This window comes from Fringilla coelebs, assembly GCF_963513975.1.
Source record: "Fringilla coelebs genome assembly, chromosome: 5".
Taxonomy (NCBI): Eukaryota; Metazoa; Chordata; class Aves; order Passeriformes; family Fringillidae; genus Fringilla; species Fringilla coelebs.
This window is the reverse complement of record NC_140033.1, coordinates 64,893,656-64,918,276: the sequence shown is the minus strand read 5'-3', so window position 1 is coordinate 64,918,276 and position 24,621 is coordinate 64,893,656. Positions and strand designations below refer to the sequence as shown.

The window sequence follows — 24,621 nt, the reverse complement described above, 5'->3', positions numbered from 1 at the left end:
CAGCAGATAGTACAAGCACAAGCAGCTCTCTTAGCTTTATTAGACTTCACTGTAAGTCTCCTACTAGCCAGGAGAACATGAAGTTTACCAGTTCTCATAAGGATGGTGCCCATCTGCCTTAGCTGCCCCTGCCTTCCTGAGACACAGGACTCTGAACATACAGAACGTTGCTGGAGATGACCCTGCTTCAGTAATGCCTCCCAACACCCACTGTGTTAAGGCTGGAGATCTTTTAGGAAACTGAAAGGACATGGGAGTAGCCTGGGAGAAAAGGGAAGAAGGTTCAGAGTCCTCTTGCTAGGAGAAGAGATTTACCATCAATGCAGAACTCCAAGCAGACTATGGGAAGAGAGTCTTTCACAGCCTATGCTCCCTCCACCTGTCACAAGACCTTGTGTTTAAGGCAGAAGCACTCCTGCCTTAAACACAAGGTCCTCTGACAGGTGGAGGGAGCCCTCCTAAAGTGGTGACACCCTTTGCCTCCTGCTGATCTGGATTCAGTCTATTGCATAGTTTGAAACTTACTAGATTCCAATAACATGTCAACCCAATGCACTAAGGTTACTGCTGTACTCCTCTGCTGCAAGCTGCAATAGTTTTTCTTCTTGCTTAAAAATTGGCAAACATTTATGAATCTTTGTGGAAACCAAGCTGAAGCTTATTCTGTTTGCTCCCAAACTGTTCTTACTAAGAGGCCTCTACCTAAATTCTCTTAGTTTGAAAAGGCACTTCTGAGTATGATGGCATTAGAAGAATGACATGTAACACAAAGTTTCTTCCCCCTCCACCTCTCTTCCCTCCCAGTTTTCCAGAGTTCAAACAGATTCCCATGGAAAATCAGGGAGAGCAAAGCTGGAAAGCAAGAGAAAACACTGTGTCCCAAACAAGAGAAAACACTGTGTCCCAAACATGAATTTTCAAGTAGGGAAGTATGAAACCCCAACACCTAAGTGCTTGTAACAAAACACCTGTGGGAACTGGATAAGTGATAGGTGCTATACCTATTGCAGGTGGCATTAATAGAATGAGCAGAAAGTAACCCCATGCCTGTTCTTCAGGTAATTTCAATCCACCTCTGACATTAAGGTTTGTTTCAGTGGCAGGATGGCTGAGAGAAGCCCTGTGAAGTGTAGCTCAGACTCTTTGCATGTATTTGTAAGATGGCCTTTAGAAGATGGGTGCCTGTCCTGCTTGAGGGACTGCACAAACTTAGTGAAATATGGACTGTGGAGAAAGGCACGCCCCTGCAAGGACCATCTTGCAGGTGAAAACCCAAGTTTTACCATGGAAATTGGGTCTACAGAGTCTGGGATGAATGATTCTTACCCCTAGCAATTAGGAAGCAAAACCAAAATGAGGGCTATTAAAAGTGTGGCATTTATATCTCTAACACCATGAACTATTCAGCCTAAACAGAACTATAAAGCCTAAGCATGCTTTACTAGGGGTTCAGTAGGAGCAAAATGCAGCACTGAATCAATTTTATCCGGAATAGCGTGGGAGGAGGGAGAGTTCCTTTCCTATTTTGAGAGCAACATCTATGCTACACATGCAGAGCCAAAGCCTTCTAATCCAGCAGGCTGAATACATACTAGTTATTCAAACTCAAGAACGTGTGCATAAAAGGAATTTCATACAATTAGTCCCCGTTGTCCTCCTCAGCTCATGCTCTCTGTAAAGTTCTCATTCCAGTGTTGCTACATTACACACTCAGACCCATCTTTTTGCCTCCCACATTGCCTTCAGTAATGTAAAAACATTAGATAAGCAGGCAGGGGTGTGTAAAAAGAGAGTGTCTGTACAGCCACTGATCTATCATTTAGTCAACAGGCTCAATTCATAGACCATTTTAGCAAAGCAAAAATCAAGTGAAGCAGAATGAAAATGGGTAATGCTATTTCAGTCTCAGTATTAGAAAATATGTCAATTTTCTGCCAAATTAATGTAATGGAACACAGTTCCACTATTAATTTTATGAAGAATTTTTTCATACTATTTTAGCAGACCATCACTCTGACTAGTGTGCAAAAAGATCTAATGGAGAAAAAAATTACATTTATTCTCAACTAATGAAAGCTTCTGCACATCTCTTTTATACAAAGATACAAACTTTCATATCTTTATTTGCTAAACAAATGACAGAAGTTTATATCTTCAGCTTGAAAGCAAAGAAGAGTGCAAATGTACCTGAGGAGGTCTGAGCAAGGAACTGATCCTAGTTTATGAGAAACAGCATGGAAACTCATACAGCACAGGGAAAAATTAGTTCCAATAACACACTTGGAGAGAAGCTATGTAAATCACTAGCAACATAAGTATCATATTGTAACCAGGAAAGAGAAGAGATAACTAAATTCCCCTCAAAGAAGAACCTTGTTTCAGGAGTTCCTTTGATACCTTCTAGCTTGGGACAGTGAAAGCACAGAAAAGCAGCAACAAGGGAGCTTGGGAATGTTCCCACAGAATCCCAGCAGCCCCACTGGAAACCTCCCATCACTGAAACAACACTCTTTCCCCTCTTTCCTAGCTTGCCCAATTATTAATTTTGGTGGGGTTTTTTTTCAGCTGCCGGAGCATTTCATAGGGACACAACATGGAAGGCTGCCAGTGTTCCCTGAGCCAGCTCCGAGTAGAACACTCTTGGCTCAGCAGGAGACCACATAGTGCAGCAGAAGGAGACACAGGGCCTTGAACTCACACCCATCTTGCTCTTGCCCCCCATACACACCCCCTACATGCAGGTCTGCTCTGAGCCCTGAGCAGTAATTCACTGGTACCCAACACCATCTTCCCTGGAGACCATGGTACCTGCCAGCAGAACCTACCCATGGGCAAACCAAGAACTGCTTAGGTTAAAACTAGGCAAATCTAGAAGTTAAGATGCCAAACTTGACCATTAATATTTTTTTTTTTTTTTGCTTCCTTCAGGAGTTACAGGAACTTACAGAGTAATTATAATAGAGATTTGCTATTTAGAGCTGACAAGACAACAGCAATGCAAAGATCAGACGTGGTGGAGCAGAGAAGTGGTGACACGAGCTGCCCTGTTGCCATGCCTGTCCTCAGACAGCAGGAATACTGCAGGAGCACAGGCCATCCCACCCTCATCCCTTGCTCCAGAGCCAGTTTGATCTCCATTGGCTTTAGTGTTGGAGCGAGGATACTATTACAACAGTGATAAATTCCTGGGGGTAGGGTCTCCCAAGTAACAACTACGAAGCAGCATGAACTTAGTGTTCACTTCTCTTTCTTGCAAATGACCCCTGGTCTTCAGTCAATTAAAAGTTTTAGTCTAGAACAACATCCTGACACATAGCACCAGGCCAGTCATCACCTGTGGCTTTTGATTTCTGCAGAAATAGAGGCCATGTATGCAACTGGCAGCCCTAAAGGGTGATACACTACCCTTTGTTTATGAGGGGAATACAAATAAACCACAGATATACTAGCAATACTGATATATACTTATTGGTGTTTAAAATATTCTACAGAAATCCTCCATGTCACAACGCTCATTCTGGAAGGCATCCCTAAGGAATTGTAGGGAAAGTGAATGTACCATTTGACACATTAGGGACACACTATCTTCCCTATTATGAAGAAAACCAGCTTCTTGAAAATTCTTAAATAATCAAGGATTTAGCATTGCACAACCATGCCCAAAATACTACAAGATTGTAAGAAGCATTTAGTCACTATCATAACAACAAATCCATAGGGGCAGATTCAGTGGAGTCACAGACCAAACCCATGTTTCTTTCAAAGGTCGGAAAAAAATGTGAAAAAGAAAAAGGAAGGGATGTGTCAATCCTTCCACACCTCATCCTTTGACAGTAACTACTCTATGCCATCTGGCTATTAAGGACTGTCAGCACTTGAAGAATATCCATGATGCTTTCCTGACTGCTTCTACAGAAAGGAAAAAGGAAAAAAAGTCCTAGAAAATTCAGCTGACATACTACAAAGTGAAAGCTATCATCCAGCTGCCTCCTTTTCTTTGGGGGAAAAAATACCTGAGGGGGCATCCGTGAATACCTTAGCAGCTTACTGTATTTCTTAGCAAAATTGTATTTTGAAAATAGTGAATGTTGCTGAATTGGTGTGAGGATTATGGCACTGAACTTTAAAAACCCAGGTGACAGAGCAAAGCCCTTACCCCGCACACACCTCTTACCACCCAACGCGTTGGAGCAGAGCTCATTTGGAGATAAATGCAAGTAACAGAAACCAACATCTAACTTGTCTATTTGACATTTCTTATGAAGGCTGGCCTTACAAAGAGAGCCTGAATTCAGCCCCCGAGGGCTTCAGCAGGCCTTCGTGAATCTTTTATCTGATAGGCAGAGGAGCACTGGCCCATCTCACACCCAGTTGCCAGTGACTCCGAATGACTTCACTGCCCCGGTAGCAGCAGCCCAGAGCTCGCCGGGCAGAGCCGATTTGCCAAGGAAGGTGCACAGGCACATGGCAGATACAACCACAACTCCTCCCACGGGCTGAGGGCTGGCATCCCGCCGGGGCTGCCTTGGGAGACAGAGCTCCCAGCGAAATCCATTTAACACATTCCTGCACAGCTTCTGCCGATACCGTCCCTATGGTCAGGCCAAGCTAAAAACAAACACCCCTGCCCGGCCAGCTGTCTCTGCTGGAAGAGGAGCGTGCATTTTTACAGAAACAAAGATAACTGAGCTCGCTATCTTCTACAGAAGTTTTTCTGGTGTGATTTTGTTCCATTACATCTGCTTGGGTAGCTAACAAAAGCAGAGCTACTGGAGCAGGAATGTACTCAGGTATCTTCGTACAACATGTTACATTTTTAAATGCTTGGTTTGTTTTTCTGGACCTTCCCATATGTATTAAACCAAAGCATTTTGAAGCTACCATCTGTAGCACAGGAACTGACACATTCTCTGCTGCTTTTTTGTTCATTTAAAAAGGGACTTTTAAATTGTGTATTAAGATTTACTAAAGCACTATTGTATTAGGCAAGCACAACAAGTGGAACTTACTACAACTCAGATATTTTTTATAGATTCCATCCTCAAAATATTAATGAGCATATTCAGTAAATGCAAGATTTACTTGTGAGTATCACTATGCTTTGTGTCTTTTGTCATTAAAAATGAAAGCTAAAAATACATGTACACCTCCCTGCTGCATACTTCGGTCCACATTCAAGCAGAAACACCCAGACAACCAACATAAACAACTGTGATGAATGTTTCAATCTCCAATGGGCAAGTGGGATGAACACCATAAAAAGAAATTAAGACTTACTATTTTTCCACCTCCCTTCAAAACACAAGAGTCTAAACCAACTCCTGTTTGGTCAGTTGTGACTTTGTAAACTCTGTATCTACCAAACCACACACTGCCAGGAATAGCATAAATCTCAGAGCAGGGACTACAAAATCACTCTTGGGTTTTGGTTGGGGTTTTCTCTTTTAAGAACCCCAACAAACATCCCTGCTAAGAGAAACAGTTCGATCTGCTTTTAGGTTTCAAAACTAGCACAGATCTGTTTTTTCTACTGGGTATACACTGAATGTTTGAACAGAAAAATTAGTCATAAGTCAGACAATATAGCTCGCTATCACTACACCCTTCATTTGAAGGAAAACCAAAGAAATTGGTTTTATATTTCAACCAGCTGAAACGATGGTAAAAGAAAGTAAATTCTCCTGGGTTTCCTTCTCCAAAAAATAAAAATCAAAATAAATTAAAAAAAAATTTAAATCCCAGCTTCTCATCTGACATGTAACCAAATGTTTTTGGCCGCTGAAAAATCCTGCCATTGGTCAGGCTCGGCAATAGGCACATCCCATACACCTGGTGATGCGCGCTCAGCCCCGCATCCCGGGCCGGGGGGGACAAAGCCGGGAGCGGGGATCTGTCAGGCCGCGTCCCGGCGCCAGCCCCGGGCCGGGAGCTCAGGCGAGCGCAATGCCAGGTTAACAATTTGCCTCCCTCCTGGACGCCGCGGCAGCCCTCCATTTTGTCAGCCACATCAATTTAAACGTTTTCCAAGGCGAAGGCAGAACTTCAGCATTTCTTCCGGAGCCCTCCGAGGCTTTAAAGCATCCCCGACCATTTTGCGCAGCCCGCTCGGAGCCAGCGCTCCGGGCTAAGTTTAGCAGGGCAGCGGCGCACGCCGCGGCTCACGGGCAGCGCCGAGCCCCCCGCGGGGCAGCCCGCGGGCTCCTTCCCATCGCTTCTCCCGGCGGCGCCTCCTCCCGCCCCGCGCTCCGGCGGCGCCCGGCTTCCTCCCCGCACGGGGAGAGGCAGGTGGATGTCGGGAGGAGGGCAAGGAAGGGACGGGAGGCAGGAGCCGCCGCGGGCAGCAGGGTGCCGGCAGCAGGTAGGGAGGGCAGCGCGGGGCGGCCGCCGGTGCCGTGCGGTGCCTGTGCCGTTCCCCCTCCCTCCGGCCCCCGTTCTTACCACCTGCGGAGGCGGCCGGAGCCCGCCCGGGCCGGGGCAGCGACCTGTCCACTGCGGGCGCTCTCCTCCGGAGGTGAGGGGGCGGCGGGGAAGGGCATGCGGGAGGAGGGAGGGAGGGCTCCCGCCGCCCGCCTCTCCCTCACCTCCCTCCCCCTCCTCCTCCTCCTCCCCGCCCAGCCCAGCCCAGCCCGGCCCGGCTCGGCTCGGCCCGGCCCCCCCCCGCGCCCCTCGCCCCCCTCCCGGCTTGGCTTCCGCGGAGCGGCCCCGGGTCGGGGTCCCCTGCGCTGCCGCTGCACTTACTGTGTCACCCCTGTCAGTCTGGCTGCCTGTCCCCTCGGCAAGGATAAAAGCAATTGCCCACTAGCCTCGCCGCTGCCGCCCGAAACAACTTTGTCTTCTTTCAGTCGCTGGGAAAGCTCCTCTTTTTCCTTCTTCAATAAGGGAAAAAAAAAAACAAACCAAAAAAAAACAAGCCCTCCCTAAAACAGCAACCAAGCCCCAGCAAATTTAAAAATTAGAAAAGAAAAAATATATTCGACTTTTTTTTTTTTTTTTTTTTTTTTTTAAGAGTGGGAAGCGTGAAGGTGGGAGGGGAGAGGAGCAGAAAAAGGAAGCATTTGGAGCTTTGGAGCTCTTTTCCCTCTCCTTCCCCCTCCCAAGATGGCTTGAAAAAATTAAAAGGGGACAGTGATGAGGGGGACACACACACCGAAAAGCTCGGGAGGAGGGAAAAAGTTTGGGAGGGTTTTTGTGCGTGTGTTTGGTCTTTTTGTTTGTTTGGGGTTTTTCGTTTTGTTCTTTTTTAAAGTCTTAGAATCCCAGAATGACAGAAGCGACTACAAACACCCGGGAAGAGCAGGCACAAGTAGAGGAACGAGCGAGAGAAAAGAGTTTTGCTGGTCAGTAAACTTCAAGCTGCTGCGATGAGGTCATTGGTGTAAATATAAAGCGATGGCGTCATTTGAAACCAATCCCAGTGAATGAACTCAGCCGGGGGGTGAAGGTGGGGGGAGAGGGTGAAGGAGAAAGAGGAGGAGCAGCGAGAGAGGATCCCTGCGGGGCCGCGGCGGCAGCGGCGGCCGCACAGCCCTGACGGCGGGAGGAGATGGCGGGGAGGGGGGGGTTCTCTCACTGTCCCCAGGGGAAACACGGGCCCCGCTGCCCGCGGCCTCCAGCGACAGCCGCCGGGCCGCCCCTGGGAGGAGCCGCGGCCGCGGAGCGATTCAACCGAGCCGCCGGCACGGCCCTTCCCCGCCCCTCGCTCGGCTCCGGCCTCTCCGCAGGCCCCCCCGCCCGCGGCCCCTTCCCCGCGCGGCCCGCAGCCCGCCCGGCGTGTGGCGCCTCACGACGCCTCGGGCCCGCAGCCTCGTCCGCTCGGCCTCGTCCGCTGGGCCTTGTCCGCTCGGCCACCTCTCCCCTCCTCCCCTCCTCTCTGCCCTGCGCCAGCTGAGGGGGCATCCGTAAATACCGCCCTGGCCTTTGCTTTCACAGTGTGCCGCTGTGCGGTGCGATGCACAGCCACCTGGGTGTGAAGGCGTCACATCCTCCTGTGGTATGGCTGTGGGATCCGACAACCACAGAGTGTTTGAGGGAAGGGAAAGGAACTTAAAGTCATCCTGTTCCAACCCCTGTCACTGAGGTGGGCAGAGCACCCTCTGGGTCATGTGGAACACCGGGGCCTTTGCCCTTTAAATAGCCTTCTTAAATAAATTTAAAAATCTGAAACCATACAGAGAAAATCTATGCAAATCCACAGAAGTATATGTTATTTTTGCCTGACATGTATCTGTTATGGCTTGCACCAATCCGAACTGGGAAGTTCCCCAACCTTCAGGGGCTGCATGGGTCCTGTCTGCCATGCATCCCTCTTCCAGACATGATAGAATATTCTGCAGTCCTCTTTCTCCTTTAGAGGCATCATTACTATGGGGAACCTGCTGGGCATGCAGGACAGCTTGCACACCAAAATTCAAACTCCAGTCCATCACCTCTGACAGCTTTGAATCCCTGTGCCAGAAACCCTTGGAAGACAGCATGAGAAAGAGGATTAACTGCATGGGTCCTACGTTTTTGGTGGCTGTCTCTTCTGAAGTGCCGTCGGAAAAGCACGTGGCTATTGCTCACAGTAAAATGGTTTGGGTGTTAGGTGTTTTCAGGAAGAAGGTAACTCAATAAATTGTATGGGGGGGGGGAAGGGGCTCTGTCCAGTCAATATTGACCAAGAACTACCTTGATGAAGGCCCTCGTGCTAAGGAGTTGGGAGCTGTGTCATGAGAACACCTTGTTGCCACTTGTACTGAACAGTGATGTCCTGCGTGAGGGAGTGCAGAGCAGGCAGAGAAGAGAGAAGCCCAAGCTGCACGACAGAGACGAAAGCAGTGAAGAAATTATGGTAAAGCAATTAACATTGGGATGTTCACTGTTTTGCACGTGTCCCTTTCCAGTTGCTGAAAAGCAGTTTTGCCCTTCTGTCTCAATAAAGCAGTGGCACCAAAGATGCCCTTCTCAAAACCCCAAAGTGCCTGCAGCATAAAAATCTGCACAATTAACTGCTGGTTAATGGAGCTAGAAGTGACCCATTTTGACGAAGGGGATCAGAGAGTGTGCCAGGGAAACTGGAGGTGACAGCCAGTGCCCCAGCTCTTTCATTCCAGAAAACTGCAGGAACAAACAGTTCCAGCATGGTTATCCTCACAAAGAGAAGTGGGGAGCAGTGGAGAGAGGTGCGTGGTGAGGAGGAAAGACATTTCAATTCTCTCTTCCCTTTTCTCATCTCAGCTCAGTAACACCTTATGTAACGTGTTTGGGTTTTGTATAAATTGTGAGTTTGTGAAAATTTCCTGACTGTAAAACTGTAACAACAACAATATCACAATAAGTACTTGTGATCTTTTGAAAATATTTTTCTTTTTAGCTAAGAAAAAGATATATGCAGAAAAGTCTAGAGTAGTAGAACAGCAGATTAGTAGTAGAAAAGTAGTAGAACAGCAAATTACAGCTTTTTCAGTATAAAGTCAAGATACTTCTTTTCCTAATATAATAAAAGATGTGACAAAACCAGCGGTATCACAATTAATTCCTGCACATTGAAATTATTACTAAGAATAACTTTTTCTTTTCAGCCAAGTTTGAGCCAAAATTCTGATTTGGGAGAACATTGCAGGGTGAAATTCGACAGGTTCATTGCTAACCTCAAGACACAAACAGGAGGAGTCAGGAAGACTCAAACACAGCAGCAGCATCAGACCTCGCTTCATCGAGAGTAGGAGCTGCATCCTTTGCCTCCTGTTTGCAGTGGCCAAAGTGTGAGTGTGTTGGCAGCTGACATCCCTCAGCTGCCCCTGACCACTTGTGTAGGAGCAGAAACTCCTTTGCATGTCAGAGTCTTAACATTACTTAACTCTTTTTTCCCCCTCTGAGAGCCTTTCGTTCCTTCCTACCACTTGCACAGCAAGCTCCTGGAAATGATCTGAATTGCAGGTGCAAACCAGGAGAGGGTCAGGCCTTGATTTGGCAAATACCTGAACCATCTTGGAGAGAGAGTGCCTGGCTTTGCTGGTGTCTCTGGCTGCTGACCTTCCCTCCCCAAGTTTTTAAAGTCTGTCAATTCTGTGAAATGTATTTTGCTGCACTTCTAGTGATGGGCTTTTTGGCCTAAGTTCACTGTTTGTTTTTGAGAAAATGGTACCGAAAGAGTTAAAGTTAGCATTCTTTTCTTGTGCCTCCTTATGAGGCTTATGAGATAAGATCAGAAGTGTCTATATGGGGTGAAACAAGGGCAAAAGACATTGTGGTGGCTATCCAACCAGCTATGCCACAGCCCTTGAACTTTGACACTCCCCCCTGTCCTACCCGTTCAAGCCTCACTTCTGGCAGGAGTGGCTGCAAGTGTGTCACCCCTCACTGTCCCTGTTCCTGGGGGCCAGGGAGGGGCAATAGCTGGGTACTTTCAAGAGCTGGAGGTCATGCACCTTTTTTACAGAGGTTTCTCTTTCTTTATTACTAAAAGTTAGTGCAGCTTTTTGTTCCTTTTCCAGCTAATGGACTTTGTGGCACTTCATTTGGTTAATCAGTTAGCAGTGATTAAACAGGTGAAAGATAAATGACAGCCTGAGTAACGTCATCATGGTTTCTGCGTGGTGGAAAGGAGTGGTGTGCCAGGAAAACCTCTTGTGAAATAAGTGAGAATTGAACTATAAGCACGGAATTTACCATGTTTTAAAATCCCCTTGTGGGTGCTCACTTCCTCCATAGGCTGAAGTGGAGTTGAAGAAGTTACCATTCCCACAAAGCTCCCAGTCACCGTCATGGCTGTCTTCTGCCAAAGGCTACCACCTCCCCTCCCTACCTGCAAGCTACTCACTCAATCCCTCCCAAATTAGCTTTGGCCAAAGTCAACCAGAGCAACCTAAGCAGTTTAAATAGTAGAAATCTGCTGCTGGTTTGTTTTGGCTGAAATGGATTAGGGGAAACCCAAGTCACCAGATGGGAAATGAGGTGATGACTTTTTCATGGACAGCTTCAGGGGCAGTGGGAGGTTGGGCCTAATCTGCTTTCAGAGCAGACTTCTGTACCAGACATAACTGTTACTGACTGTTCTTCAGGATATTTAAAGGTGTCAGTGTTGCTGTGATACTCACATTGAAACATTAGTAGCATTTTTAGATACCACTTCCTTAGTTGGCATGGAGAGCAGGGCGCAGCAGTCAGAGCAGCACAGGTTTGTGGGAGAGCAGCAATGGGAACATGAGGATTTGGAAACCAGTAGCTATAGAAGATGCAGGACTGAGGGTGGGGAAAGAGCAGAAGAGAGAAGTTTGTGGCTCTGGATGAGTGGGAGATCTCAGAGCTCAGTCCAGAGAGGAGGGATTTGAGCAGCATGGGAAATGCAGGCATCAGAGACCTGGGGTGGCCAGCAGCAATGCTCAGGGGCAAACAGTGATTCTTCCCTTCCATGCGTGCAGCCGACCTTGGAAGCTCCATCTCTCTGGAAAATGGTTGAATGAGAATAGCCTCACTAGTCTGTCCCTGCAGGTAGTTTTCATAGCTCTACTTCCCTGTAGCTTCTCCAGGACTGCCAGATTCACAGCCCATCCAACAAGCTGGGGGTGGTATGCAAGTGGAGGGGTCTAGGTTTGATGCAGATATGAGGTTTGGGCTGGAATACAAGACAAGATGAAGCAATATTCTTATTCTCTGAAAGAAAACAGTGGGTGATTTGAAGCAATGAAAGAGAAAAGAAGAATTACAGGAACTGGAGCAGCAGAAAGTACGGAGAGAAAAAAGGAAGGAGAACATCAGCTGTTTGCTTCCCTGTAACTCCTTACTTCATAAATCCTGTATCCATTACTCAATAGAAATGTACATTATTCCTATCTCTACAATCCTTGTAGAGATACCCTTTATTTTTCTAAACCTTTTGTGGGACAGAGTAGCATCATGGAACCATGTTTTATGGATGTAGGATTGAGTTTGTGAGATGAAGTAACTCATCCAAGGTAGTATAGCAAGATGGTTACAGATCAGAGAAATGAACCAAGTTCTCTTAAATTCCAAAAGTAACCACTAATTCATCCTTTTCCCTCTCCTCTCTTGCATCTCAGAAAAGAAATAGTAACTTTTGCTTTACTTACCTGCACAGGCAGTTAATAAAATTAAGCACTTGCACAAAAGCTTGTTGGTTAGCTTGCAATTAAGGGACACACACACACACAAAGACTATAGGTGAGATATATAACATAAGACAATGTGAAAAGACAAAGGAAGAAGTAACAACAATTTCTAGTTCTAGAGATGGCCTTTATCAAGCTTAGAGGGTTTTGCTAAAATTCTAGTCATCTTAGAAAAAGAAGTTACTGTTCTGATGGTCAAGCCACTTCTCTATGAAACAGCAAGATGAAGTTTCAAGGAGGTATTTGAAATTGGAGATCATAATAAATATTATTTACAGAAAAGGAGCATAATAACATGTTGTCATCAGAAAACAGAATAATGAAATACTGTTCTCAAGAAACATCAAGTTCAGACAAATCTACAGGAACGGAAAAACTTAACTAGTAACGTTTCTCACTTTCTAATATATCCAAAGAGAGAATATTTAAATAAAAAAACCAAAAAAGCTGATACATTAAAAAAAATCACAAACACATTCCAGAAATTAAGATAGTTGTCACAATAAACACCCACCTCACTTACTTTTTGCTCTTACTCACTGTTAGTCACTTGTCTGTAGGCTGGTACACTTCTATAGAAATGAACTGCTAATGGGCTGTAAGCACAGATGGTGTAAATCATCATTGCTCAACTCACACTTCAGTTGCTATCCTAATTTATACTATCTGGAGAATGGCTTTATGTGTTCATGTTTTGTTTGTGGCCAATGATGAATCAGAAGTAAAATGTATTTGCGTTTATTATGAAGGCAGGATAAAATGTATGAGGCCTTTGACAATTCATAGCCTCTTTTTAACTGCTTGAGTACTTCAAATTATGTGGGATATAGTAATTACCAGCCTTAAATAAATTTTAGACTTCCTGTTTTTCTAATAATAAATATTTTCTTAGGAATACCAAGGATATGATAAAAAAGTACAGCATTCATAAAATGCTTTAAAGTTGTGATATGTGAAATGTCATCTGGTTCAATATAAACCATTAAGTACAAAGTTACTGTCTTGACAGCATGCTAAAGTGAACTCACAATCAAGAAAATAGTTTAAAAGTCTCAATGTAGAGACTATATAACCTATGGTAATGAAGACCAGTTTATTTATGTTTATTTATTTTAAAATACTTTCTTTTCAACATATGTACACAGGAAAGGAAATTTTCAGACAGTTTTAGAATCTTCAGCATTTCTCACAATCCATTTTGTTACTTCTGCCAATTTTTAACATCTCCTGACACTTACAGGTATCCTAAACATTGTAGATTTGATAGACTGCTGTTTATTTAATTCTAAAGTGAAGTTTGGGTGAAACTCCATTGTTATTCAAATGGTTTGTGAAAGAGATTTCAATTCCATGGGGTCATTAAAATGTCCTTAATCGATAAAAAAACCCTAATATGAAAAAGGGAAAGACAAAACCATACTGGACATGAAAAATAAACTTGAGTTCTAAAAGGGGAAAGAAAATGAAGTTAATTACTATTTGTTGCTGCTGTGGGAAAGAAGGGCATGAGCACCACCGTGACCTGCATTTAAAAGCTCTCATTCATATAAACTTGTAAGTGGATAACACCCAGAACATCAATATTTTGGCCTAACAGTAATAACATTCTTAGGATAAAACTGTTAACTCTGAACAGAGTCTTATTTTGTTGAATGCACTGGTCAGAAAATTGTCAGTCTGAGATTAGCTCAATTGTCAACCACAGAGAGCAGAGTTTGTTGAGAAAGACAGGTGAAAATATCAGGTTACAGAGAAACGAAGCATGTGAAAATTTCAGAGTGTATCTTTCTTTCTTTCTTTTTTTTTTTTAGATGCAAGGTGGAGGTGAGGTGAGGGACTGCTGGCTTATTTTTATATTGCCTCCTTGACTATCCTTCCACAGTCAGGAACAAGCTGGCTTCTGTGTGTTCGGTATGGGTAGAAGTCTTTTAGCTCTGTAGAGGGGTTAAAAATCTTGCAAGAGCATATCTGCTTCAAAGCAGTTTGCCATTTGTTCTCCTTGTAGCCAGGGAAGAATCATGATTGTATTAAAAACATTTAAAACCCTGGTTTACATTCAGCCTGCAAAAAGAAGGGGAAAAGATCAATGAAGGTGAAGCACAAGGCTGCAAATATGTTTTATTTTCTTTGTGAAGGTCTGCCTAAGACTTCTCATGACTTATTTGAAACTGCTTGTGCTTACCTCAGATATAAATTTGGCTTGTTGACTCTCCAGTCACTGAAAATTGTTTCAATCCATTGATGAAATGATGATGAGTTCCAGATAAAGTTAAGCTGAAAAATGTGCCTCTTCATGACCATTTAAAATCTGAATGGGATATTATGAAATCAAATGGGGCAGAAGGTTTTTGAAGAGGGGGAATTTCAAGTAGAGGATGTGACTTTCCAAGACATTTTTTCTCAGCAGCTGTGAAAGCTCAGAAGAACTTCTTAGACAGGAACATATGAGGACACAGTCTTTTGTGAGCCAGTCAGTGAAGACATTTGTGGGAAAATGGTGGATGCAACTTGAGTTCCAGAATATAAAAGGAAAAAGAAGCCCCTGTTAGAAGAGCCTGTCTAATTACTAAGTTGCAGAAATTATATGTTTATTCATCTGTTATTTTGTAGTAGGACCTTCAATTAAATGATGTCAGCCACAGTTTAAGAAAAATGGCTATTATAACTGATGATTCATTTAAAATACCTTCTTACCATCTAATGCCAGCAGGACAGCAGGCTGCAGTTGTACTAATGCTGAAAGCTGAAAAAAGCAAGGTCCCCCTTTGGTTAACAGCATGTGAGCAAAGGCTTCAGCCATGGGAGAGGAGATGGCAAAATAGGAACAAGGCTGCCCAGCAAGTGGTAGGGAAAGAGTGAACCAACATCTGTCAGTGGCATGGGTGTGCAGAGCTTGGGAAGGTGCCTTGGCTGAGCTCATCTATCAGGTGATGTTCTACCTCACAGTTTCCTGCCCTCAGCTTCTTACTGTGTGGTCCTGACACTTGCCTTGCTGTGGATCTGGCACTGTTATAATGTAACATGAGCCAGTCCTTCTTGCCAATCCAGCAGAAGTAGAGCGAGTTACTCTTTTTGTCAGTCATTCGGTTGACATCTGTTGTCTGACAAGAGAGAAAAGCTCTTTAGAATGAGAGTGGTCAAACACTGCAACAGGTGCCCAGAGAGACTTCCCCCTCCCTGGAGATGGTTAGTGCTGGAACAGACAGGGTCCTGAGCCACCTGGTCTAACTTTGGAGCTGGACTGAATGTTAGCTTGGCTCTGCTGGGAGCAGGGAGTTAGACCAGCTGGCCTCCAGAGGTCCCTTCCAGCCTGATTTGTTATAGGGGCCAGTCATGATTCCTGTATCTTTGATTTATTATTTATTATTTTACATTGAGAAATCTCAGGGCATCAGTGTCCCTGGCTGAAACTTTATCTGTCAAACATCAGGATAATCCTGTCACTCTTACGAAATTTCAGTGTAGGAATTTCTATGTTTAAATTGTTATGAGCAAAGGGATTTCAAGAGGAAGTCAGTTCTTTTCAAATATAGATACTGTAAGGTTAATCCTATTATTGCTAAACCAAATATTCTAAAGTCAGGTTATTGAAGATAAATTTATACTGTAAAAATTACTAAACTAACATCTACACAATTAAAAGTTTACAAGCAAGCTTAACTTTATGTTAAAGACACTGCAATAATCATACAATAATACGCAATGTATTTTAACTGATTCATCTCAGTGGGTGTTAAAAACATACTCAGATCCTGTCTCTGCTTTGCCTCTCTGGGGCATGCCTGTGAAGCAGTAATGCTTGTAGATTTTATAGGACAGATAAAAATTGTTGTTGTGCTTAGCAATTGGATATTTTTATGGTAGCAAATCACATTTTCATCCATAGGGAGGCCTTTTTACATTGCTAAAGGTGTGAAAAAAGGCCCAGAACTAAAATTAGTCAAGGCCATATATATATGTAATTTAAGGAATGAAGGAATAAAATCCTTCAACAACAACAACGCTACCAGTAACAAATCGAAAAGCAAATATATATTCAAAAATCCCAGAGTCTTATTCTGAATTACATACTTCACTCTCCATAGCTGTTCATAAGTGGCCAGTGTTGTTGCACAGGGTATATTTACTTCCAGTTAAATGTTTCTCAATACTTCTAGAGTGGTGCAAAAGGGCTGCATTGTATTAGTTTCTTCTCAGTTGTGCAGCCAGATTGTGAAACATATAAGCCAAAACATACAAAGACTAAGAAACAAAGCCATCTGGATTGTTTATAAATTATTTGTTATGCCAAGGAGGTTTATAGTTTTTTAATAATTTTTAACTTAAATAATTTTGTTTCATTTATTTATGCAGACTGCCAGCACTACAGATTCAGGGACATCTGTCTTTTCTGCAATCCATAAGGCATCTGTTTTTTTTTTTTTTTCAGTAGTTTACACAGGTATGCTCAAGTAGTTTGAGATTCTTATCTTTCAATCAGACTTTTCAGTAGGTATGTGCTTCCTAATGGCACTTCAATGTATTTTGATGGGAACACAGCTATAGAATCCACATTGTGTTCAGAGAGGAGGGCAAACCATCCTGTACATTATCTGGCACCAGGGATTTGGACCTGAGAGGTGCTGGACAGATCATGTATGTATTACTCCACAGTGCCCACCAAATGCAGATAAATATGCCTCAGGGTACTTGCCTGCAAAGATTGTGTCTGCCCAGTGAGAATCTGTACCACACTGGTAGTGAGGGCAACCTGTCTGGCACTACATGTTCTTTGCTGAGAGTTTTTTTCTATATTCACAGTGAGTTGTTCCGGGAATGTACACAGTGACACTTTTCTGGGATTCCCTGTGTGTTCCTGTTTCACAGGATGCCCTGTGACACATCCCTTAAAAGCAGTAGTCTGCTGCCAAAACTGATGAAAGGTCATCAGGAATTGAGGCAGATGGGACCTCCAGTGTAACTCACAAATTCCAGTTTCATTCTTTGAACTGATGTGCAGGACATCAGTCACCAGCCTAAGCTGTGAATCAGGGATTCTTTCTTGAAACTAGGAATTAAAAAATAATTTTTGTTTGGACTTCATTTTGAAAATCTCAGTTGTCTCTAAAACATGCTGGGTCTAATCACTGGTTTAGAGCAACTTAAGATCTCATTTTTCAGCTGTGGATCTGTGCTGCCTCACAGCTTCCATACTCAGTAAAAAATTATGTCTAAGTGGGAGTCAAATGCTGGCACTAGAAGGCAGACAATTGCATCTTGGTGGTACTCTACATTTGTTAGTCCCTCTTTTGCCTGGACAAACCAGGTGTGGAAGAGGAGATTCTGCCCATAAAGCCCTTCATGGAGCAGAGCCAATAAGAATCAAGCTGGCTCTTTCAGTACACAATATAGTACAAAGAGACATAACAATCTAGTTTATTTTCAATGATTGATTAATGGGGACATTGTTCATATGCCCAGTGTATGACATTTCCTATTACTTGTTAATATCATTTGAGAGTTAAAGGATATAAATACTTAGGAATTTCCCAGCAGTTGGGTTGCCACCTGTCTGCTGAACATATTAAAGGGGGAAAAGGGTGCGTTGTATTCCATTTATGAATGCTGTAGCTATCTGAGCAACTCTGAATAACTTTTCTGACACTGTCAAGGGAAAATTTTCCCTAGCAGTCTCAATACAGATTCAGCAATAAGGTCTTCTCTACCTGACACAGGTAGACATTTAAAGGATGTTAACAAAGGCAGAGGTAGTGGGAAGGGAGTGATGGCACTGAAGTAAGTTTACAGCGCTCTGAAGCTGATGCTTCTTTCCATAAGACAAGTCACAAGAGAGCTAAGGTCTCTATATACGCAATCAAAGTGAACATTTAGCAAACAGCTGTCAATCTCTGTATAAATTCATCACTTCCTTAGTTAATGTTTATACCTGGCATTGTAACAGTTAGTTAATAAATAGCTCATTTTTGTGAAGAACTGGAGATGGTAAAAACCAATAAATATCTGTAACAAACACCCATGCAAATCCCCCACCTGCATTTCTTTTTGTGAAACACCTGTCAAACTGATTGCAAAGCTATTCTGTGGCATGACATCATTCAGTTCTATGAAATGACTACCAGTGGGTCTGCTCATAGCATCTATAATTAGTTCCTTACCTCTAAGTTTCAGTGATTTGAGCAGCACACTGATGTAAATGTTTTAAATCAGCTCCTGGAAATGCCTTTGAAACCAAGCAGCACCTAACATGGGCATCAGCACTACATATGTATGTCAGGCTTTCTCCTGCAGCTTAACCTGGGCCTAAATGTGGAAAATACTTGGAGAAAACTCCAGAATGTTCTATCTGTGAACACATAGCTGTGGATCTCAAGGGATTCTGGAGAGGATGAAAGCTCTGCTTGCTCTGGGTTTACTACCCCTGAATTACCTCAGAGCATCATTTAGCACTTTTGTAGCGATATGCCCCAGTAGATAAAAGCCAGGAATGGTCTCTCATGGGGAGGAGGAGCCATTCAGGAATTGGTAAAACTTTAATGTCCACTGCTCCTGGGTCTGACAGCAGAACTGCTGGAGACAGTGCAGGAAAGGGGCACAGACAGAACCACCCTGCACAGCCTGACCAGGAGTGGCTTGTAACACCAGTCCATACATCATACATCGTATTTTGTACAGTTTCTAGAACTCTTGTCTTAGTTTCCAGTTCTGGAGGGACAATATAGTCCCCAGTCACAAATTCTAATGGGAAATCATGAAGTAGAAGTTCAAAACAGACCACTTGCTTAAAAACCAGATACCTTGATTCCAGTGCTTCTGTTTCACAGAGTCTGTTTCCTTCTTCCCTTGGATCAGTCTTGTCTGACATTTGTTTAGCAGTCTGGTAAAATTCAAAAGAAACAATAAGAATTCAGAGTGTGGGTTTTTATTATGGTCCTTTTAGACATAGGGGAAACAAATACACACCCACCCCACCCCTGCCCCGATCTCATACTGAAATGCTTTTGGCAAACTAGTCAAAATTTCTATTTTTGATCTTATAATTACAGTTAATCCTCCAAATCTTGAAACAGTTGCCACAAATCAATTATGTTTTTAAGTCAGAGATAGTTTGGAGCTTACTATTGCTTTGTGTACAATATGTGTGTGTGAATGAGAAAATTAGATATTTATGTGCATTTGTAGTCAATCTCCTTGGTTGTTAGATTTTTGATATGATAGTTTGAGAACTATCAGCAGTCTGACTTGCAAATTTAAATGCCATTTCTTCCAGTAATGCCAGGATCAAAGTAAGCAGAGCTAGAGGCATATGCCTGACTGGGGAGTTTAACAGAACTTCTAAGTCTCCCATTTTAGTTGTTACCTAAATTACTCCAAATACCTGAGAAGCCTTTCCAATTTGCTTTGACTTGCCAAGAGAGAAGCATAGGGGTATTTCCATTCATTGTTTAGGTGTCAGGAGTACTTTACAAGGAATCTGACAAACCATCAGGTTGTATAAAAGTAGAAAAATAAATTCAAAAGTATCTGCACTTTTTTAGTGGGTTGTACCTGGCCCACCTGATAGGCAATTTTTTGCAAGCTCAGTGAAGTAAAATTTCATCAGCCTATTTTTCGAAATACAAGCTTAAAAGTAACATTCTCTAAAACCATCCTACCCATGTGATAACTGGGTAGCCCCAGTCACATTAAAAAAAGTGTTACCAGTTATTGTTCTCCCCCTTTCATCTACCTGGAGCCTTCTCTTCTCCAGGCTGAACAACCCCAGCTGTCTCCAAAGGAAGGCAAAAGCTGGTGGATTTCTTTTGAGAGCCATGAAGAAGGGAGCTGACAACAGGTTAAGGGGTAACAATGCTTTTTTCAGTGTATTTCTGAAACAACCCACTTTAATTTCCCCTGCACGGATATGGATGGGTGAGGCAGACAGCTTGTCACATACCAGGTACCTGCTGCATATCTTCCCTGTTGCAGTGAAATTCCCTGTGAATTAGTGTGTGTTATCCAGGAGTGTATCCTTCATTTACATTTATTACAAATTAATGCAGCTCTTTTTGAGGTGCAGATTTGATCCTGTAACTGCTGTTCACATGAGCAGTCTCATTAAATGCAAACCTCATTAAACACAAATACAAGGCTCATGGGCAGCTACAGCAACACAGGAAATCCAATACACTTGAACACAGTTGCAAACCAGAAGTTAGCAGATATGATGCTGACTTAAGATGGAGTGAGCAGTGCAGACCAGAGCAAAGTGCTGCATGTGATACCCCAACCCTTCACAGAAGGGACAATGGCATTTCTGACAGTGATCAAGGTCATCATGGAAGTCCTCTGACCCAGTTACAGTGCAGAGATCCAGGTTGCCATACAAGTCCTTCAGTTTTTGCTCAGGCTGTGCAGAAACCTTGTTTATGCCCTTGGACAAGACAACAGTATCAGACTTAGATTAGTAAATACTTTGAATGTGAGCACAGCCCATGCCACAGAATCTGGGGCTGGACAAAAGTGTTTAAAATGATTTTCTGTCTTGTGGAAAGCAACAGAAATGCCCTTACCAGAAAAGCCAGCTCTTGACAGCAGTTTTGAGGGGCTCTAGTAGGTATGCATATTTGTTTGCGTAGGCCAAAGGGGAGTAGCATGTTGCAAAATATTTTAAGAACAAAAAAAAAAAAAAAAAAAAAAGAGACACTGAGCTGAAGTGGATTTTTAAAACTCTTGAGAATGAACAATATGCCTTTTTAGTAAACCAGTTGTGCATAGAGATCAATGTACACAATTAAAAGACTAATCCTGCTGTAAGTTCACCTCAAGTATTTCATGAATTTCACATGATCCACCCACTTTTTTTCTGTACCTCTGCAATTACCATATCAGCAGCAATAATTCTCTGTTGTTCAAGTGCCAGATACAACATGGCTCTCACATTCCTGAACGTGGCATATTGTGCTGTTCTGTTTGTTTGTTGTTTCAGAACAAGGTAAAATTTTACTCACTTGCACACCTCACTGAACTTCAACCCACTCTCTGTCATCTTCTTAATCAGTGATTTGTTTGTCTTGATCCTTGGCTCTCAGTTTCTTATATTTAGTTTAAAATTTGTGAGAAATCCATGTTAATCAAATGACTTTTTGAACCACTTCTAGTTTTCCCCTCTGATCATATGTGTGAAGCGTAGGATAATGTAACTTCTTTTTCTCCCTTCCTCAAGCTAGAAAATATGAAGTAGCTCCTTTCCAACTGCAGCATAAACACTTTCATGCAATATTTTAATTTACAGATACTCTTCAGCAATATAAAAGCCTCATGAGCACCATCTCAGGATTTTGCTTATGTGGGAAAGTTAGTCTGACTAGATAAAGCAGTAACTTTTCTGCCTGTGTGTATGCACAGGACAAGAGCTGATTATTCCAAATTATCTTATTTTGAGTCCATTTCACTTGAGAAGTACATTTGCAATAGCTAAACAGAAAGAACTCCCCTTGTAGATGTGACTTTATGTATTTGCAACTACAGAAGGTGCTCATCTTGCCACAAAGTAGAATTTAGCAAATATGAGAGTAACCCCCTTATCAACATTTAATTATACAGTGTATAGGAAGTAGTTGCACATCAGGCATCCAATGTGCTGTGCTTTGTTCAAACACTGATTAAGTTTTAAAAACCAACTTTCAAAGAACATTTGTTTTAAACAGAATTTTCTTTTAATCATACCAATGAGGTGATCAATCACTGTACTTGTGAGCATGTGCTGTTCATGTGTTTACCAGGTCTTCCAGGTCTTTAGCATATATAGCTGATTTCTCTAATGTAAGGAAAAAAAAACAACAATCCAACAACAAGCTGGTATGCTTTTATCCTAGTTATATAAACAACAATAAGATATGGAATGTTAGGTAAATAAACTTTTTTTGGGTCACTCCTCAGTGACAAATGCTTTAACTGGTGGGTTTAAATGACAAGTTAAAGGTGTTCTCTGTCTCAGTGTGAGCAGAGTCTACAAACTGAAAGACAGAATTTCTTCTATTTCCAGAAACATTTCTTGGGTATCAATTAAAGGATGCAGAAAAGTGCAATTTCTCTATCAGTTCCACAAAAAAACCCCAAACCCCAAGGGATTGAAAGACAGACTGTTCTTGCACTGTCTTTGCCCCATGGCAAATGAGTTAGCATCTCCATTAAAGCAATTAACAGAGTACATTTGGAAAACAAACAGGAGAATATCTTAGCTTTATCTTTGCCTGCACATCCATAAATGAACTCATCTCACAGGATCTGAATCTCTAAAGACTCCACGAATATAGAGTGGAGCAATTTCAGCAAAATGCTTGATATCAGAAAATTGCAAGATTTATTTCTATTTCAGGCAGGATTTCAGAGGAACAGATTTTGAATTGCCTGAATTAACACATTTGCAGATCTGGGGAGAATAAACGTCCTGTTGGGATGTGTTGAAATACAAGCACATGGTGCAAAATCACCCTGTGAGTTATATCTCTTTTTTTAGTCACACTGACATAAGCAATGATTTTTAAGCTATTGCCTGATTGCTGAACCCACCTTATTTATCTTCCTCAAAGTCTCTCTGGGTCTCAGAAGCACAACCCTTCTTTTAAAAAAATATTAATAATTTCATCAGGGACCTGCCAATAGTTATTGCACAAAACAATTTGTGACACTGAATCTAACACAAGGTAGGATTTCCTTGGTGTACATCACTGTAGTTTAAATGTTTAAACAGTTAAAATCAGTTTAAAATGTCATAATCTTATCCTCTCTCTGTATGTGCATATATATATAAATAATACCCAGTTCCATTCACAATTGTTCTTTCTGACAGACTCCCACTCAACTCACAAGTCCGAATTCACCCAGGAGGACAGCAGAGCCAGAGTAGAAAAGCAGACTGCAATGCATAGTTTGAGTTATTCCCTGCTAACATACAGAGGCTCTTAAGTGCTGAAGCAGGGAACTTGTGCTTCATCCTGGTCAGAAGCTGGGAGCTCTGCTTCCTACGTGATAAAAAGCAGGATGGGTAGTGTGGGGCAATCAAGTGGGAAGAAAAGATGCAGCTATAACTTTAATTTGCTGGTTAAAAGGATTCTGGCCTTTCTGAATCAGCACCAGGGCTCTGTCTAATCTCCTTCCTCCACTCATGTTGCAACAGAGAGTTGCCTAAGTGAGCTATGTTGGCTCTTTGCCACTCAATATTTCCCTTCACCGGGGAAACCCCCAGCTGGCTTTTAAAGCCAGCTTTATAGCCCGAGGATAGTGCCAAAGGCAGGAGGAGGCGCCTCACCACCCTCTGGAAGAATTTGAAGGTAAAGATGGGGTGGGATCACAGGAGACAAGCTCATAGCAAGCCATTCCTTCCACTTTATTAGCCGAGGCCTCTTGTTTGACACTTCGATCATCCCTGCTTTTTCACTACTATTATTTCAAAGGAGAGTTGCCAGAACTGATTCATTGTTTTTGGACAAGCAAATAGGAAGCAGCGTGCAAACTGCCTTGTCTTTGACAACATATAAGCTTATAGAGGAAAAGAAAAAAAGCTTCAGAAAGTGCTTTGTCTCTGCCATCTAGCAAGCATATCCCTCCAAGAGGAAGGTCTGTGATTCAGGGGGAAAATCCCATGACAAAGCCTTCAGCCCTAACAATTGCATGTAAAAGAGATTGAGTCATGGGAAACTCTTGCATGAATAAAAAGAAACATGCAGCAACATGAAACACGGCAAGCTTCAGGTTTCCCCGCCAGCTCCAAACGTGGGCCGTGCTTAAGAGAATTGTGTCCTGGGGTACCTGTGTCCTTCCAGCAAGCAGGGGCCCATTTGGAGGCACAGACACGGGACGATGGCCTGGCTTTACCTCAGGCATTCCACATGAGCCCTGTGCCCACATGGAAACGGAGCGAACTGGGAGTTCTCCGGGAATTACAGGCACGGCTGCTCCATGCTTAGGGGGGCTCAGTAGTGTCCAGGTGGCCTGGAAAATTCAGCTCTGTCTTCAGGAACTCTTAGGGCAAAGCAAGGCAAAAAACAGCAAAAAACTTAAATTTGTTGTTTTATCAGTTTGGGGTTTTTTTTGTTTTTTTGTTTTTTTTTTTTCATCTAGCCCGTGCTAGGGTGAGAGCCGGCAGCCCTGGCCCCACCAGCCCCCGGTCATCTTTCCGGAGCAATTGCGGTTGCAGCAGAACAGCCGTGGAATGGTGCGAGAGATAGAGAAAATACAACCAACCAACCAACCAACCAACCAACCAAACAAACAAACAAACAAATGCAAAAAACACCAACAAAACAACAAACTCAGTTGTTGCGGAGTGAGGCGGGGGAGCGCCCGAAGCCTCCTGGGAAATGTAGTTCGCCCGGTGGGCAAGGCGAAATCCAATCGCCGCGCCGCTCCTCTGCTGGGCCTGCTGGGAGTTGTAGTCTTTTTCGTCCTCGTCGGGGCGGCGGCCAATAGCGACGGGGCCGAACAAGACTACGCTTCCCAGCGTGCACCGCTCTGCCAGGGCTATCGCTCC

The 24,621-nt window shown here is 43.2% G+C and overlaps 1 protein-coding gene across 3 annotated transcripts in view; it reads right to left on the bottom strand.

Moving 5' to 3' along the window:
- DUSP16 (dual specificity phosphatase 16) overlaps positions 1–6,570 on the bottom strand; it is a 63,481-nt gene extending 56,911 nt beyond the window's left edge. For all 3 annotated transcript variants that reach the window (XM_084205743.1, XM_084205742.1, XM_084205744.1), the window contains exon 1: positions 6,439–6,570. The gene's annotated coding sequence lies outside the window, so the exon portion shown is untranslated. The remainder of the gene's footprint in view (positions 1–6,438) is intronic.
- Between the last annotated feature and the right edge of the window lie 18,051 nt (positions 6,571–24,621).